We start from the raw sequence: 17712 nt of genomic DNA, 5'->3' as shown, positions 1-17712 counted from the left end.
AGGAGAACTCCACTCGCTCTGACAGGGCTCAATCATCTTGTGGTCCAACAGGTAGCCAAGCTTCTTCTGGATGAGAGGAACTTTCACTGGGTTCACACGGTAAGGAGGCAATTTAATTGGCTTTGCGTCTCCAACATCGACATCATGCATCAACACAGTGGTTCTTCCTGGACTGGCACGGAACACTTGCGCGTACTCCTGCAGTAATGCCGAAAACTCCTGCCTTTCCTTGGGAGGTAGATGAGAAAGCTTAGTCTGGAGATCATTCATGATATCAGGATTCTTCCCCAAACTATCCCTCAGGCTCATACTGCATGGGAGAGCTTCACTTGCAGACTCGGGTGGAACGGCTACAGTGCAGACTGGATTATTTTCGTCCCGCCTGTGATATAACTTTAGCATGTTGATGTGACATAGTTGCTTGCTCTTTCTACGATCTGGTGTGGCGATGACATAGCTGACATCACTGAGTTTCTTCTCCACGAAATAAGGGCCACTAAACTTGGCTTGAAGAGGTTGCCCATGAACTGGTAGCAGAATCAAAACCTGATCTCCTGGCTGAAAGTGGCGTAACCTGGACTTCTTATCATACCAAGTCTTCATCTTCTCCTGAGAAGCTCCTAAATTCTCTCTCGCCAGCTGTAAAGCAGTGGACAGCTGTTCTTTGAACTTCATCACATACTCCAGCAGGTTGACGTCATCTTCCTCCGACAGCCAGCATTCCTTGAGTAGCTTAAGGGGTCCTCTTACTTCATGGCCAAACAGTAGTTCAAAAGGTGAGAAGCCCAGTGATTCATTTGGAGATTCTCTTGCAGCAAACACAACGAATGGAAGACCTTTATCCCAGTCTTTCTGATGTTCCAAACAGTATTTCTTGAGCATCGATTTGAGTGTTTGATGATATCTCTCCAACGCTCCTTGGGTCTGGGGATGGTAAGCTGAAGACGTGATCTGGGTGATGCCCAACTCTTTCAGAGACTGCTTGAAAACGTTTGACATGAAATTACTTCCCCGGTCTGACTGTACCTCCTTGGGCAGACCAAACTTTGTGAAGAACCCTAGCATTTCCTTAACCACGTTCTTTGCTGAGATGTTTCTAAGTGGAATGGCTTCAGGATAACGAGTAGCCATATCAATCATGGTCAACACATAAGAAATTCCTGAAGAAGTCTTAGGAAGAGGGCCCACAATATCCACCAACACACGGGTGAAAGGCGCCTCAAAAGGAGGAATGGGAACTAGAGGTGCAACCTTTTCGGTCTGATTACACTTCCCCACAACTTGGCAGGTGTGACAAGACTTACAATACCAGGAAACATCCCTGAAGATACCTGGCCAGTAGAAGTGTTTCAAAATGCGTGCCACAGTCTTCCTCACTCCAAGGTGTCCTGCCAAACTGGAATCATGAGTCACTCAAATGATATCCTGCCTACAAACACGAGGGATGACAACTTGATGTACAACCTCCCATTCACAGTCAGCTGATGCTGTTGGGGATCTCCACTTCCTCATAAGTACTCCTGACTTTACATAATGACAAGTAGAAGCACCGGCTGACTCTTCTTCACTGTAAGCAGAGTTAGCTAGGCCTTTCAACTCAGGGTCAGCAACCTGCAACTCAACCAACTCTTGACGAGACAAGTTATCAACACTACGGGGTACTGCCTCATCTGGTGAGTGGTCCAAATTAGCAAGAAAAGCGTCAGCTAGGATAACATCATCATCATCATTATCCTCTAAATCACCAGTAACTTTAGACTTAGCCCTAGTGACAGCACATGCAGGGAACACATCAGGGACATCACAATCCTGGGACGCAGCCACTGGCTCACTAGACAACTGAGGAGCTGGACACACTTGACTTCCACCAATATCATTTCCAAGTAAGAAAGTTACACCTGACATTGGGAGTGTCTCAACCAACCCAACCATAACGGAACCATTAACAAAACCAGACTCTAAATTCACTCTGCACAGAGGGACAGAGAAGTAATTATTCCCTACACCTTGTAAGATTACAGTTTCATTAGAGGAATTAACATTAGAGCCTAGAACACTGGTCAGCATAAGGGATTGGCAAGCACCTGTATCACGATATATTTCAACTGATTTCCTGTCATTACTGTCCAGAGGACTGACAAAACCATCAGACAGGAAATTAGCAGATGAACTCTTGAGAGTGTCACCCACGTTACTGCTCAAAAGAGGAGCTCCATCATGAGAATTTAAGTTACCCCTCAAAGCAGGTTCAGTTAACTCAGTTAAAGAATTCTGGGAACTCTCAAGAGTGGACACTAGACCAATTGACTGAATATTTAAAGACTCCTTTTTGTTCACATCACGCTGTCTCCTGAAACATCTCTCCGTAATATGACCAAGCTTACTACAATAAGTACATTTACTTTTCTGAAATCTAGAGGTGAAGCTGGTATTTACTTCCTGAGAAACATCATCTTTATTCTCTTTCCTGTTACCTGTACTCTGAGTAGAGGCAACGTACTTACTCTCAGCTTTCCTTCTTTCTCTAGAATATCTCTTGTGAGTGAGAACATATTCATCAGCTAAAACTGCAGCATCAGACAAATTATCTATTCTTTTCTCATCAAGATATAGGCTTACATCTTTATAAATACACCTTTTGAAGTCCTCCAGCAAAATCATCTGCTTAAATTTGTCAAAATCAGAATCCACATTCTTAGAATATAACCACTGCTCTAACAGATCTTCTTTGATTTTTGCATACTCAACATGGGATTGCTTATCTTGCTTGTAAGTTGTCCTAAATTTTACTCTATAGGTTTCAGGAACAAGCTCATAGGCCTTAAGAATCAAGCTCTTAACTACATCATAATTATCAGATTGCTCCTGAGGCAAAGATTCATAAGTTACTTGAGCTTTACCGGTGAGAACAGTTTGAAGGAGTACTGGCCAATTCTGTTTGGGCCAATTAAAACCTGTAGCTACCCTCTCAAACAACTGAAAATACTTTGTTAAATCAGATTCATTAAAAGGAGGGACAAGTTTAACATTTTTAGCCACATCAAAATCATCAGAGCTAGATGATCCAGTTCCACCTTGTTTCATGCGATACTCATGGTCTGCCTGAATCCTAGCAATTTCAACTTGTGCCTCAGCCTCCTTAGAACGGGCCTCCGCCTCCTTAGCACGAGACTCCTGGAGGGCTAGCTGTAACTTAGCTAATTCAATCTGCGTTTGCTCATTTGGAGGAGTTACATTAAACAAGCTTTCATTAATCATGGCAACAATTTGATCTTTAGACTGATGAGAGCGAAGAACAAATCCCAATTGTTGAGCAACAATCTTAAGTTCATTCTTTGTTCTGTTTTCTATATCACACACTGTTTGCACATTTGACAAAAAATCTTTGGCTTCATCAAGTGTAGTAATAGTAGACATAATTAATAAGTAACAGTCACAAAATATCAAGCAATATCCTTATCATAATATCCTGAATATCCTGATATGAGGTCGCCAAATTTATGTTACGGAACAGAGAAAGATAACGTACACTTTAAGTGAGAATACTAAGAGTCACTACTGTCCCGTAAAGTTCCAGGTTCAAAACAAAAGAGTTAGGTAAAATTACAAGTTAAAGTTTAATGCTCAAACTAACAACAAAACATTCAGGACTCATAAGGATAATGTAATGGCAAAAAACAGGTTAAATATATTGTCAACTGTAATAGCCTCTATTAACACGAAATTAGCAAGAGTAAATTTACTTAAGTCAGCCCTGATAAAATGAAAATACACTGGGTAATGCTTAGTTAATGCAAGATAAATTATTACAGATACAAAATAATATTAAAACTGACTAACAAAATGAATCCTACATAAATTACAAAAAAAAATCACTAGGCCTACAAATCAACACCTTATGCTATACAGTACGAGAACAAAATACAACAACACTTATACTCAAATCACACAGCTGCTAGATGGTTGGAGACTTCCTGAGAAATTCACAATAATAATAACTGTACAGGGGAGGACAGAGATGTGAACAAAATGAGGAGCAGATCTAAGTGGCAATGATGGAGAGACTGAGCTCATTATATAGGAGCCAGGAGAGCTTGATACAACTTGTAAGAAGGACGTGCAAATGAAGCCATGGGGACAAAAAGCTGAAAATCCCGCTCTGAATAACAGAGAGAACGACTTACTCTACTATAACGGTAGAAGGGGGGACTGAGGCAGAACACGCTCGTGATCAAACATGCAGCATACTGAGCGTTAAAATTACACAAAGGATGATGAAATCATAGGCTATGTAACAATATATATATATATATATATATATATATATATATATATATATATATATATATATATATATATATATATATATATATATATATATATATATATATATATATATATATATATATATATATATATATATATATATATATATATGTATATATATATATATATATATATATATATATACATATATATATATATATATATATATATATATATATATATATATATATATATATATATATATATAAATATATATATATATATATATATATATATATATATATATATATATATATATATATATATATATAATAAGATAATTTCCCTTTCCACTCCATTTCATCATCCTGAAATGTATTGGTGGCTTGGCCAAGTTTTCGTTCCCTCCGTACAGAAATCATCTTATCTTCCTTTCGACTGTAATTGAGTTGATGAAGCTTTTGATGACTTCTGAGCGAAAGGTAACGGGATCTTCGTAGCTTGCACACACACACACACACACACACACACACACACACACACATTTAGGATGTTTCGCTATGCCTAGTTTCCGATACAAAACGATCATTATTTACTACATGGAGCAATAATACTTTCTATTATTATCGCATATAGCATCCACAAAATACTCGTTGTGATACAGACGACCGTTTCCACCCTCTATCGCCAAAACAGTGAGTAAAGTTGTTTTCAAGTGGGAAGGTTGGTAGAGGTGCTGGACACAGATAAATAAACAGATTGCTCAGCTTCAAACGAGACCGTCCTGTTCCGTTGTTATGAATATTTTTGCAAAGTTAATCATGTCCGGATATTTTATTAGTTACACCAGCACGCATGGAGTGAGCATGTTTTATTACTTAATTGTTCTTACCTAATTGTATCTTTACAGGAATGAGTCAAGCTCGCACTGTCCCGTGTCTTTAACCATATTTATCGTACATATCCTTAAATTTATGAATTGTTTTGGCACATTATTTCATATGGTAGTACATTCCACTGATCAATTGCTCTTTTTGGGAGACTAAATTACCTTACATCTTTATTGCCTCTCTTTTTATGCAGTCTTTTGTAGTGTCCTCTTGCTGATGTATCCCCATAGGTTATGTAATCATTAATGTCTATTTTCTCCTTCCCTGATATGCATTTATATATCACAATCATGTCCCCTCTTTTCCTTATCTCCTGTAGTGTAGGGAGATTCAGTTTTTCTAGTCTTTCTTCGTAGCTTAGATCCCTTAACCCCTCAACCGCGGGGCGTCACTTTTGTGATTCTGTGTTATTTTGAATTCGCCCGGGCTTTCAAGTGGTGGCTTGTATCATTTATCAGTACTACCAGTGTCCAGCTATACTTAGTTCTGCTAATGTCACCTGTACTCCTATCCACTGTTGACAATTTAGCCATTTTTCTCCTGTTCTTGACTCCCCCCCTCCTTACCTCCCCTCCATTACCCTCTCCTCCCACCTGACCAGGTGCACTGCGCTACACAAATGGTGGATGGATTTCTCCACTCATTTTATCCAAAGAAATGTGTCATTTACCCTATTCTTATGCAAAATAATATATAAAAGAAAGAGAAAAGGTAATTAATACTGCCATACATCTGGAATGGGCTAATTATCACCTGGCAACACCTCACATGCATTCGTTCGCTAATTTTCCCTGTTTATTTCCCCTTGAAATATGCTGTATGACCTGTTCTCATAATAAAAATACTTATAAGAAAGGAAGGGAGAAGCCTAAGTGGCATTTACATTCACCTGGAACTACCTAATTTTTTATGTATTGTCTAGATTTCCTGCCAATCATTTCATAGCACATATATTAGCAGCTGTCACCATGGTGACATTGGCAACCCTTCACTGCCCCTAGGCAACAACATTCAGTTTACTGTCGTCTTTCAAGTTGAAACCACGTCAGATTCGCGCCTGTCCAATTCCGCCACATTTTAGCCCCATGCAAAGGGCCCTGTGACCTCTACCCCTACTAAACCTCGTGTGGAAAGGGGTAAAGGGCTAAGTGACTGCTGTGGAACGTTAACTGGCTAATATATCAACGAAAATGACGGACAGTGACTACGATCTTTCTGGTGACTCTAAAACAGTGCAAATGGAAATGTAAATAATGTGTAAAAAGCAAGTGAAAGCAATGAATGTAAATATAAGTGAACAGTGGAAAATAGTTCTATAAGTTACTGCAAGTGACAGTGCATAACATAGTGTAAATAAAATGGAAATATAAATAATGTAAATAAAATAGAGAATGTATATGGAAATGTAAATGAGTAGTAATATAAGAATACGAGTATATATACTAGGAGTAATGAAAGTGAAAGTTTCGCTGTAGCATGTATGAATACTATGAGTTATGAAAGTGAAGGTGAAAGTGACAGATTCGCTCCCAGTGATAGTATACAAGACGAGAAATTGAATGCCTGGAATGAAGATAAACTACTAGTACTGAAAGAAACTCGTAGATAAATATTGTATATATAAAGCAGCGTAATAAAGTACTAGGAATATAAAGTGTGAGTGTGTTTATAAATAAAAAATGACAGTTCCACCTCAGAATACCATCAGGGAACCAGCACGGGAGGAAAGCTCGTGTGCGCTCGTAATTTACATTGCTTTCACAGTGTTTTTTTTTGGGGGGGAATATGGATTCCAAACTACTTGAAATTCATAGAATAGTGTTTGTAGCTATAATATCAGGCAGTGGTAACCATATTACGGGATATCGGGAAGTGTAAAGTGGAGACTTCGTTACCCAACTTCAGAAGTCTGCACAAGTCCTACGGTACTCGACGAAGACGCAACAAACATCCCAGGAGAAAGCTGAAGGTATGTGCCATAAGCAAATTTAAATATAATATTTTAGGACTAATAACTGATTTTTGGCAAATATTTTTAGAAAGTCTGTCGGAGCGCAAATATCCTAGCGGGACACGCAAGTCGAGCCAAAACAACCCCGCGATTTAGGGGTTAAGCTTTGTACCCATCTTGTAGCGGCCCTCTGAACTTTTTCAATCTTATCTATTTGTTTTTTGAGATGAGGACTCCAGACTACTGATGCATACTCCAGGGTTGGTCTGATGAATTATGTTAATATCTTTCTTAACATGTCTTCATTTATGTATGTAAATGCTATTCTCATATTTGCAAGCAGTGTATACATGTTCCGTACCTTCTCACTGATGTGGTCAGCCGGAGATAGTCTATTATTAATAATCAAACCTAGGTCCTTCCCTCTTTCTGATGTGTGTAGGGTTTTATTTCCTAACTTATAATCACAATCAGGTCTTTTCCTCTTTCACCAAACTTGATCACATGACACTTGTCCACATTGAATCCCATTTGCCATCTATTGCTCCATTCAAAAGTTTGTTTAATTCTTCTTGTAGCTCTTTACAAGAGAGGGCCTATAAAAGGTACTGAAGCCAACCCAACCCTGAATCACATCTTTTATACGTTTCTGCTCGGAATCGTGCTAAGTCTGTTCTTCGCTCTGCTAAAAATAATTTCATCCATACTAAGTGCTCTCAACTCTCTAACTCGAATTCTTCCCGCTCCTTCTGGCACCTTGCCAAAAACCTTTCTAACAACTTACCTCATCATCCTTCCCTCCTCTTTTCTACTCTGATGGCTCTGTAGCTATTTCTTCTACTGATAAAGCAGATCTCTTCACACAGACTCTCTCCTCCAATTCCACCTTAGACGATTCCGGTGTTGTTCCTCCATCACTTCCCCCCTCTGACTTCTTCATGGCTGACATTAAAATTTCTTCAGCTGATGTATTTTCTGCTGTTACAGGCCACAATACTAATAAGGCATATGGGCCTGATGGAGTCCCTCCTGTTGTTCTCAAGAACTGTGCTTCTGTGCTCTTTTGCCTTTGTCTGTCAACTTGTACCTTTCTTTCTTGCTGGAAGTTTGCTCTTATTCAGCCAGTCCCAAAGAAGGGTGACCATTCCCAACCCTCTAACTATCGTCCAATTGCTTTAACATCATGTATCTCAAAAGCTTTCGAGTTTGTTCTTAATAGAAAAATTTTAAAGCATCTTTCCTATCACAACCTTCTTTCTGATTGTCAGTATGGGTTCCGTCAGGGATGCTCCATTGGCGATCTTCTCACCTACCTTTCAGACTCCTGGTCATCCTCCTTTCGGGACTTTGGCGAAAGCTTTGCCATTGCACTTGACATCTCTAAGGCTTTCGATCGAGTCTGGCATAAATCCTGAATTTCCAAACTGCCCTCTTACGGTTGCTATCCTTCTATCTGTGCCTTCATCTCTAGCTTCCTTTCTGGTCGTTCTATAGCCGCTGTTGTAGACGGTCATCGTTCTTCTCCTAGATCTATTAACAGTGGTGTTCCTCAGGGCTCTGTCCTATCACCAACTCTCTTCCTTTTATTCATCAATGACCTAAGCTGTACATCTAACCCTATCCATTCATACGCTGATGACTCCACCCTTCACCTTTCCATTCGATTCCCGCAACGTCCATCTCAGCAATTACTTAAACAAACAAGGGATGAGGCTATGGCACACCTATTGTCTGACTTGGCTCATATCTCTAACTGGGGTAAAAATAATCTTGTTGTTTTTAATGCATCAAAGGCTCAGTTTTTGCACCTATCAACCTGACAAAATCTTCCACAAGTATACCCACTAATGTTTGATAATATTCAGCTTAATCCTGCATCATCCTTGAACTTGCTTGGGGTTTCATTTACTCGGGACTTGTCTTGGAAAGATCATATTACATCTCTGGTAAAATCTGCTTCCAAGAGATTGGGTGTGCTAACCTGACTCCATTCCTTCTTTACCTCTGCACAATTGTTGACTCTATACAGGGGTTTTATCCGCCCCTGTGTAGAGTACAATTCTCATGTGTGGGGAGGCTCCCCACATACTTCTCTTCTCAAGAGGGTGGAGTCAAAGGCTTTTCGCCTCATTAACTCTCCTCCTCTTACTGACTTCCTTCAACCTTTGTCTCTTCGCCGCACTGTTGCATCTTTATCTCTTTTCTATCGCTACTTCAATGGTCACTGCTCCTCTGAACTGTGCATGCATTTCTCCACCCCTATGACAGGTGCGTAGCACCCGTCTAGCAGCAAACTCTCATCCCTTTTCTGTCCAGCTCTCTAATGCAAGAGTTAACCGTTACTCCAGGTCCTTCATTTATGCAACAGGTCATCTCTGGAACTGTCTCCCTCTGTCTGTATTTCCGACTTCCTATGATCTCCAGTTTTTCAAAAGCAGTGTGTCCAGGCATCTGGAAATGATCTGATCTTGAATTTGGCTCTCTCTTATATTTTGTTTTTCTTTTGGAAGGAATAGTTTTGCAGGCTCGTTGCCTTTGGTTTCTTCTTCCTCACACAAAAAAAAAAAAATTGACCTTTGTATTTTTGCATCATCGGGAAACATATTTAGATAGCTTTCATTTTCAATGTTGCTATCTATATAATTTATATACACTAAAAACATGATTGGTGGCAGCACTGAGCCCTGTGGAACTCCACAAGTCACTTCTCTCCATGATGAGTAATTTCCCCTTAGTACTGTTCTCATTTCTCTTTTTTTGAGAAAATCTTGCCTCCAACAATACAGTTTGCCTCGAATTCCTCCTTGATGGTACAGTTTCCATAAACGCCTTTGGTGTGGTACTCTGTCAAATGCTTTCTTAAAGTCTAAATAGATGCTGTACACCCATCCCTCTCTTTTCTGTAATGTTTCTGTTACTCTATCATAGTAGCTCAACAGATTAGTAACAGAAGATTTTCCTTTTCTGAAATCAAATTGTCTTTCTGTTATCATATTGTTCTTCTAGATGATTTACCCAAGCTTTTCATATCAGCTTTTCTAATACCTTGCTTACAACACTGGTTAGTGATACTGGTCGGTAGTTGAGTGGCTTTGTGTATTTCCTTTCTTGAATAAGGGAACAATGGTTGCTTTCTTCCAAATATCAGGTAGTTTACCTTGTCCCAAGGATTCCTTGAAAATTAAAAATAATGGTTTACTTAACTCCTTTGCACCTTCATGTAGAACCCAGCATGAAATTTCATCAGGACCATTTGTTTTTCCTTTGTCTAATTTACTTAGCTCCTCCTGTATTTCTTTTTTTGATATTTGTATATCTTGTAATACGTGTGGGCATGCCTGTTCCATATCATCCCTCTCAATTTTTTTTCTTCTGTAAAAACTGACTGGAAATTCTTGTTTAGTGCTTCACAAATATCTTTCTCTTGTGTATAGGTGATCCCCTCATCCGTAATGGATTGTATTTTATCTTTTACTTTGGTTTTGCTTCTGATGTAGCTGTAAAATAGCTTCCATTGATCATTACTTTTATTTACGATATCCTCCTCGAACTGTTTTTGGGCTTCCCTCCTTATTCTTGTATACTCGTTTCTTGCCTGTTTATAGTTGTTATATGCCCTCTTACTATTGTGTCTTCTGTATCTATTCCACAACAAATCTCTATTTCTTTTGATTTTTCACATTCTGTATTGAATAATTTATTTCTTTTCTTTTCTGCTTCTTTGTGCTGTGGAATGTACTTCTGGACTCCTATTTCATAAAGTTCACAAAATTTTTTATATAGAGCATTTAAATCTTATCCTCTAAGCTCCTTTTCCCAATGAATTTCTAAGAAGTACTTCTTTAGGTCATGATAGTTTCCCTTTTTATAATTTAGGCTTTTTTTGTAACTTTCATTGTTAACTCTGTCATATGCAATCCTGAAGTTGCAGTTTAGTAATGCATGGTCGCTTTTACCAAATGGACGGTGATACAACCCCTCAAGTGCTAATCTCATCGATCGGGCTTTTTGCGGAATTTCTTAAGAGGACGAGCAACACCGATCGTACATCATCCACAAAAAACTGCCGACAGCTGGCTCCACCCCAGCTGTGACGTAGATGGCTTCTAACCAATAAGAACTAGGTGTTGGACACACCGGAGGGGGGACCCAGGCCCGTAACCAGGCGGTGGGGGGTGTACCCCCACCTCCCTCTCGCCACGTCCCTCTACTCCACTACCTTGTTACTACCCTACCTCCCACCATTCTTACCACCACAACAACCCCTGCTCCCCCTCCTCATACATTCCCCCCCTCCCATGTGGATCCCCCCCAACGTCCCGTCCCCCAGTCAACTGGAGGGAGGGTTTTTCCCCCTACCCTCCCTCCATGTCCCTGTACTCCACTTTGGCCCTTCCTTTGTGTCTTGTGGTGATCTCCTCCCATCCCTCCATCCCCAACCACCCCCTCCTGGCTTTACCAACTCCCCCCACCCCTCACCCCCACCCACACCCCCTAGCACCTCCCTGGCCTCGAATATTTTGCGTATTTTTTACGCTTTATGGCACGTGTTTTTGGATCATTACCTGTAGTTTATTGGTGTCTGCATACAGATATGCACACCACAATTATTTTAGCTGTCTTTAGTCGAAACCCACTTGAAAAAGACATTTTATTATATGCCGACGCATGGATGCATGTTGGAGCCTTCAAAACGATACGAAACGAAACGAAAACTAGATTTGACAGCTCGGAGGGGACGGGAGGAGGGAGGGGAGGTTTGGGGAGGGGAGGGGAGGGGAGGAGAGGAGAGAGGAGGGGAGGGAAGGGAAGGGGAGGGAGGGGATTAGAGGTGTGAAGACTGAAGAGAAGGGGAGGATAATTTTTGCTATTTATCATATTTTTATTGGGGGATTCATGACCAATTTCCCTTGCTCGATTTGATAGCTCGGCGGGGAGGGAAGGGGGGAGGGGAAAGGGGAGGGGAGGTTAGGCGAGGGGAAGGGAAGAGAAGGGAAGGGAAGGGGAGGGAGGGGATTGGAGGTATGAGGAGAGGAGAGGAGGGAACGATAATATTTATTTATCATTTATTTGGGGGATTTGTCACTATTTTATTTTTTTCTAAGCACATTACAATGGTTTATAACATCTATACACACCAAATAAAATTGATTTTGGTGATTTTTGTACGTATTGTTGCGAAGAAAACAGGTGCTAGCGGCGTATTTTCTTTCTCGCCGGGGCCGCGACGGGTAACTATTATAAACTTTGACGGGCTATAGCTCGGTAACTACTGGGTCTAGGAGGGTGGGGTTTGCGTTTTCAGATGTGTTAATTCAAGCTCTATAAATCGCTCATAAAACTTTTAATCTTTGAAGAAGTCAAAAAATGGGCCTGTTTTTGCGTCCTGGGGGGCAGTCGAGGCTGGGGAATTGCGTACCCTAGGGGTTAAATTGTCAATATCGCTTTCTTGCCTAGTAAATATAAGATCTAGCACTGAGGGTGCATTGAGTTATCTTTTTCTGGTGCTTTCCATTGCATGTTGAGTTAGGAAAAACTCCTGCACGAGATCCAGGAGCTTTTGGTCCCAACAGCTTTCTTGGCTTATTATATTTATCAAGAGTATTCCAATTTATATTTGTATTAAAATCTCCAGTTAGTATAATTGTTTACGATTTCTCCTCCATTCTACTGTATGTAGTAATGCTCTTAAACTCTGAACTGTACTCTCTGCCAGATCCTCATATTCGCCTCTTTCCCACATGTTTGATCTGGGTGGCATGTACAAGTTGGCTACAATTACTTTGCGTTCAGATGTATTGATCTCTACTGCAATCAGTTCTAGTTGTGAGGGTATATTTAGTTCTATTTCTTTGACTTTTAGATTTGTCTTTGTTATTATTATAATTCCTCCTCCTTTTTAAAAGTTCCTATCTCTTCTCCATCTATTGTATTCCTCTAAGTTTATGATCTCATTTGATATCCTTGGTGTTAATTTTGTTTCAGTTAGGCATATTATATGTGGTTCATTTTCTCTGATATAATCATTTATCTCTAATAATTTAGATATGATTCCATCCACATCTGAGTGCATGAACTAAATCATCTTATTTACATACTTGTCATGACTTGATTTTACTACCTTCCTCCTTTTTATTCCCTCCTGTTTATGGACCACTTTCGAACCTACAATCCGATTACTTTGTAAAAAAAAAAAAATGTATTCTTCTCCTCCTCTGATCTTCCCTCGTTCTTTGTCTTTGCTTCTTCCCTCTTCTCTTTTCATAATTCCAGCTCTTCTTGAGTTAGACATTTTTTTATCCATACATTTTTGAAATCCTCTTTTTCCATGAGTTTGTTTGCATTTTTTAGTATCTCCTCCACAGTGTTTACACTCTGGAAGGTTACCTTTAGAGGCCTTGACTTATTTCTCTCGTATTTCCCTAACCTTTTATGTTCCTCCATGTCTTTATTACAGATTTCCTCTGATACTTCCTTCAATATGCACATTACATTTGCCATCTCCTTTTTGTCTCTTGAGAGCTTGTTTCTTATTTCTTCCTCTTCTATACCAGTAATTACTATAGATTTGTTGATATCTACTGAATCTCTGACCAATTTAGGGTTGTTTTGGATTATTCTTTTCATTTCCTTTTTAGTGTTTTTTTCCTCCACCCATGTTTCTATGTCTTTCTTTACTTTCACCATTTCAGCATTTTTTTTTTTTTTTAGATAATGAATGAAGGAAGGAAAAACAAAGGGAAAAAAAGTAAGTCCATATGCTTAAAGGCATCCTCCATTCATAAAATACTTATAACAGTTGGATTTAAAATCAAGAGGATTAATTGTATGTGGAAAGCAACTCCCAGAAAGTGAATTCCAGAGAGTAGTAGTTCTGGGGATAAATGAATTTGATAAGCAGAGGTTCTACATTGTGAGGGAGAGAGTGTGAGTTCATGGGCGCTCCCAGCTGCCCGAGTATTTCGGGAGAAAACGTGAAGGGGAGGCACAATTGAAGCAAGTTCGTTAGAGCACTTACGGTAAAAATATCGATAAAATAGTGCTAAAGAAGCAACATCTCTACGTACTGATAACGGAGGAAGGTCCTGCATAATGGCAGGATTATTGATTAATCTAATGGCTTTATTTTGAATTTTGTCCAACTGCCTCAATGCAACCACTCCACATCCACTCCACAGTGGTGAACAGTATTCGATCTGAGAACGCATATGACTTTTGTATATTGTGGCCATCTGCCCGTCAGTGAAGAACTCACGAAGTCTGTACATAAGTCCCAGTTTTTTAGAAGCATTTTTAGCAAGGGCTTTAACATAAGCTGTCCAGCTTAGGTTGGGGTTTAGAATAACACCTAGGATATCAATTGTAGCGGATAGGGGGATACTGACATCATTTAAAATTATGTGAGAGTCTGAGGGATTCTTTCTACTGGAGAAATTAATGTATTTAGTTTTCTGAGCATTAAATGAGACCAGATTCTCATGTCCCCATTGATTAATTTTAGAAAGGTCCTGGTTCAGAGAAATTGCTGTGTTTATTTGGGATTTTAATATATCAAATTGTGTAGAGGAGGCACTGTGAAAGAACTACGAAGGGTCGAGTCATCAGCATAAGAGTGTATTGGGTTGTGTGTGACAGATAGGAGGTCATTTATATGAATGAGAAAGAGAGTTGACACCAAAACTGATCCCTGAGGTACGCCAGCATTTATGGAATGAAATTGAGAATAATATCCATCTATCATGACCCATATTTTTCTGCTATGAAGGTAAGTAGAAATTAGAGGAACCAGTGATGCAAGGCCATAGTGTGACATCTTAGACAATAAGGCCTGGTGCCATACTCTGTCAAATGCTTTTGAATTGTCAAGTGCTTCTGTGTGTGTATCAACATGTTGGTCTATTGTTTTGTTAATCTGATGGGTAAGAAGGCAAAGAATATCTACAGTTGAACGTTCCTGTCTAAATCCATACTGCCGGTCATTGATCAATTTACTGATTTCTAGATGCTTGATTATGTGTTTGTTAATTATAATTAGTGTCTCAAAAACTTTACCGAGAATGGAAGTTATTGCAATTGGTCTATAGTTTGATGGATCAGAAGTTGCGGTGCAAAGCTACAAAAATGATGGTTTCCACATCATTTTTGTAGCTTTGCACCGCTTCATTCACCTGTGTTTTCTTTTCCTCAGTATCACTGCTCTAATCTATCAGATTGCATGCTTGCCTAATAGTCTCTGTATCATTTCTGAACTCTTCCATAATACTCTCGTGATTGACTACTGTACCTGCCATTTCACTACTTTTCCTCCTAAGTGAACCCACCTCTACTGTCAACTCATCTATTGTTGTGTCTTTCTTGTTAACTTCTTTTCCTGATTTATCTATTTCTTCCTTCTGCCAGTGCAACTGTTTCTTAGTTTCATCAATTTCATTCTGAAAAACCATCTCTAATCTGCTTATTCGTTCCACCAGTTTATTGTAAGTCTCCATTTCAACCAGTTCTTGGTAGACTTCATCATCCTGCTTTCTACCTTTATCCCTTTCCTTTTCCAAATTTGCTTTACTAAAGTAGGCCATCATGCAGTACTAAGAGCACAGATTCTACTTACAGTACATTCCCTGGTGCAGAGTCGCAGACTAAACAACTGATCAGCAGATCTTGTGCATATTTGCGCTGCTTTGTTTTCTTTACTATCAGAACAACAGTCTTACTTATAACTTCTTTTTATATTAGGACACCATTTAGTCTAACCTGGTACTGAGCTTGACTCATATAAAGATACTAATTTAGGTATAACCACTGGCCAGGTTTGGCCAGGTACGGAGTGGTATTGACGTGCGTCCACTCTGCTCAGCGCCTTATGAGTGTGTGTGTGTGTGTGTGTGTGTGTGTGTTGAAAAAATAACTAATTCTGTATTCAGTTTTAGCCAACCATGGTCGAAATGTGGAGAAACATCCTATAAGAAAACTTTTTTTTTTTAAATTTGTCATACATCAAGATCACAATGCAAGGTAAACTTAAACAATTTTATCCGATATATCTCAGTATTTGTGGCAGGGTTAAGGACAAAGCAAGATTAAAAGTGTTCTGTTTTGGACACAATCAGTTGACGGTCAAGGTCACAGTCATTAATTTATTAGACCAGTTGGTGTGCACGGGCTTCGTGTTCTCGTATGTTCGTCTTTGTGTTTGTAGCGGTCAACTCCATTATTATTTAGCATACAGTTGTAAGTAGTAATCAGTGAGAAATTACCTACTTTAAAATAAAAAAATAAATAAATAAATAAAATATATAAGGAGACATGTTTTGTAATGTTCACACTCTGCTCGAGTATTCGAATCGTATCATTTACTGTTTCTGTGAAGTGCAGGGCAATTAAGAATGAGTTAATATTCACACGTTTATCTAACCTAATGACGTTGTTGTCGTTGCAACCCCGTACGCATGTTATTAGGCTGCAGGAAACCGGTGACTTCGACTGGTCGCCTGGAGAGGTCTTTTGTTGAAGTTAATTTGAAGGACTTTCTGTGCTGTGACGGTGTGGTGCATGTGGTGAATAAATGTGCTGTGGTGTGATGTCGGGGGAAAGGTGCTGCACTGCCGTGTGGGAAAGTGGATTATTTATGAGTTGTATTTTGGGTTGGTATTGTTGCAGGCAAAGGTGGCGGCCCCATCTCAGTCTGGCTAGGCGTGCACGTGTCTTGTATGAGTAGGGTAGTTTCTGAGGAGTTGTATGCCCAGTGGTGGTTTTTGGTGGATGCTGTTGGGCTGAAGGATATGGAATGTTGAAGTTCCAAATTGTTTATGTATGTGACTGTCAATTGTAGGGTTTAGTGGTCGTGGTGGTAGAGGGGGTGATGTTTGTGAGTTACTCTGTATAGTATTGGGCAGTGGATAGTTTCTTGCTTCTTTTTAAATTAGGCTGATGTAACATTAAGTCACAAGGGCGAGATGGATCTTGAGCTGAATCAGCTAACTTGGTGCCTACCATACTCAACCGATCTTTGATTGGAAGTATTTTAGTTTCTTGATGTAAATGATCTTCATTTGTGGTTTTGGTGCATTCTCTTATCCTCTTTTTTTTTTCATTCGTATTCCATATTTGTGTTGGTTAACGCTGTGGCACAGCTTTGGCTAGCATAGTTTTGTACTATCCTAACGAAATGTTTGTAGCGAGTTTTCATGGATTCTTTCCAGTTGTCCAGAAGTAGTGCCTGTGTGCGTGTTTTCAAGGTATCTAATTTCCGCGATGCCTTCGCACTGATATTACTGACAACAAAAGACTGAAACGAGAAGGAACCTTCAGACCCCCTCCCCCACCCACCAAATATCTAAAGTCAAGCATTTGACCTTGCCTCTTGACTGATCTACGACTGATGTTACTCTTTTCTCCTTCTTCTTCTTTTTTTTTTTCTTTTTCTTTTTTTGCGCATGACCTATATCGCTTTCACCGTGTTTTGTCTAAATCATATAAAAACTGAACTGACTTTGTCTTGTGTTCTGTACTTGTATCATTTATGAATTTGACCTGGAATACATGCAAGAGTCTTCGACGAAAATCAGTCTATGTAGTTTTATAAATGTGTATTTGTTAAGGGTGAAA

The sequence above is a fragment of the Coenobita brevimanus genome, chromosome 104 (assembly GCF_032717465.1).
Source record: "Coenobita brevimanus isolate Jiangsu-jjx chromosome 104, ASM3271746v2, whole genome shotgun sequence".
In the NCBI taxonomy this organism is placed as follows: Eukaryota; Metazoa; Arthropoda; class Malacostraca; order Decapoda; family Coenobitidae; genus Coenobita; species Coenobita brevimanus.
Note: the sequence above shows the minus strand (reverse complement) of the source record.